We start from the raw sequence: 2,350 nt of genomic DNA on the forward strand, positions 1-2,350 counted from the left end.
TAGACTACCGTGATAACCAATTTCACAACGAAATCATATTTTGATTTTTTAATTTATTAGACAAAATCTATTGAAACCCATAGCCATTAATGTATTATCGAAAATTTAATAAACTATTTTTTATGAACTTGAACCGAACTAATGTAATAAAAAATATAAAATGTCTTCACCCAGACTCAAATCGAAGACCTTCAATGTGTTAGACTCACGTGATAACCAACTACACCACGAAACTATGTTGTGATCTTTTAATTTATTAGACAAAATCTATTGAAACTCATAGCCATCATGTATTATCAAAAATTTAATAAACTGATTTTTATGAAATTGAACTGAACTAATGTAATAAAAAATATAATATGGCTTCACCCGAACTCGAACCAGAGACCTTCAATGTGTTAGATTGACGTGATAATCAACTACACAAGGAAACCATATGCAATTTTTTAATTTATTAGATAAAATCTATTAAACCCATAGCCATTAATGTAGTATCAAAAATTTAATAAACTAATTTTTAATAAGCTCGAACCGAACTAATGTAATAAATAAATATAAAATGGCTTTTCCGGGACTCAAACAGGAGACCTTCAGTGTGTTAGACTCATATGATAACCAACTACACAACAAAACCATGATGTAATTTTTTAATTTATTAGATAAAATCTATTGAAACCCATAGCCATTAATGTATTATCGAAAATTTAATAAACTGATTTTTTATGAACTTGAACCGAAATAATGTAAATAAAAAAAATAGCTTCGTCCGGACTCAAATTGGAGACCTTCAGTATGATAGACTGCTATGATAACCAACTACAACACGAAATCATGTTGTGATTTTTTAATTTATTAGACAAAATCTATTGAAACCCATAGCCATTATTGTGTTATAGAAAATTTAATATACTGTTTTTTATGAACTTGAACCAAACTAATGTAATAAAAAATTATAAAATGGCGTCGCTCGGACTCAAATCGGAGACATTCAATGTGATAGAATGACGTGTATTACAATCATGTTGTGGTTTTGTTAATTTATTAGAAAAAATCTATTGAAACTCATAGCCATTAATGTATTATCGAAAATTTAATAAACTTTTTTTATGAACTTGAACCGAACAAATGTAATAGAAAAATATAAAATTGATTCACCCGGACTCAAACTAGAGACCTTCAATGTGATAAACTAACGTGGTAACCAACTACACCACGAAATCATGTTGTGATTTTTTAATTTATTAGACAAAATCTATTGAAACCCATAGCCATTAATGTATTATTGAAAATTTAATAAAACGTTTTTTTATGAACTTGAACCAAATTAATGTAATAAAAAAGATATAAAATGATTTCGTACGGACTAAAATCGGAGACCTTCAGTGTGATAGACTGTCGTGATAATCAATTTCACAACGAATTCATGTTTTGATTTTTTAATTTATTAGACAAAATCTATTGAAAACCATAGCCATTAATGTATTATCAAAAATTTAATAAACTATTTTTTATGAACATGAACCGAACTAATGTAATAAAAAAATATAAAATGTCTTCACCCAGACTCAAATCGGAAACCTTCAATGTGTTAGACTGACGTGATAACCAACTACATTACGAAACCATGTTGTGATCTTTTAATTTATTAGACAAAATCTATTAAAACTCATAGCCATTATGTATTATCAAAAATTTAATAAACTGATTTTTATGAAATTGAACCGAACTAATGTAATAAAAAATTTAAAATGGCTTCGCCCGGACTCGAACCGGAGACCTTCAGTGTGTTAGACTGACGTGATAACCAACTACACCACGAAACCATATATGAATTTTTAATTTATTAGATGAAATCTATTAAACCCATAGCCATTAATGTAGTATCGAAAGTTAAATAAACTGATTTTTTATAAGCTTGAACCGAACTAATGTAATACAAAAATATAAAATGGCTTTGCCCGGACTCGAGACCTTCAGTGTGTTAGACTGACGTGATAACCAACTTCACCACAAAACTATGATGTGATTTTTTAATTTATTAGATAAAATATATTGAAACCCATAGACATTAATGTATTATCGAAAATTTAATAAACTAATTTTTTGTGAACTTGAACCGAAATAATGTAAATGAAAAAATGGCTTCACCCGGACTCAAATCAGAGACCTTTAGTATGATAGACTAACATAATAACCAACTACACCACGAAATCATGTTGTGATTTATTAATTTATTAGACAAAATCTATTGAAACCCATAGCCATCATTGTATTATAGAAAATTTAATAAATTGTTTTTTATGAACTTGAACCGAACTAATGTAATAAATAATTATAAAATGGCTTCGCT

At 27.9% G+C, this 2,350-nt stretch overlaps 1 non-coding gene across 1 annotated transcript; it reads right to left on the bottom strand.

Annotated features, from left to right (window-relative positions):
• Positions 1 to 1,749: 1,749 nt before the first annotated feature.
• Positions 1,750 to 1,823, bottom strand: TRNAV-AAC. Its single transcript has one exon. It is a non-coding gene; the product is annotated as a tRNA-Val (tRNA).
• Positions 1,824 to 2,350: the final 527 nt, after the last annotated feature.

The sequence above is a fragment of the Impatiens glandulifera genome, chromosome 2, assembly GCF_907164915.1.
Source record: "Impatiens glandulifera chromosome 2, dImpGla2.1, whole genome shotgun sequence".
Lineage (NCBI taxonomy): Eukaryota > Viridiplantae > Streptophyta > Magnoliopsida > Ericales > Balsaminaceae > Impatiens > Impatiens glandulifera.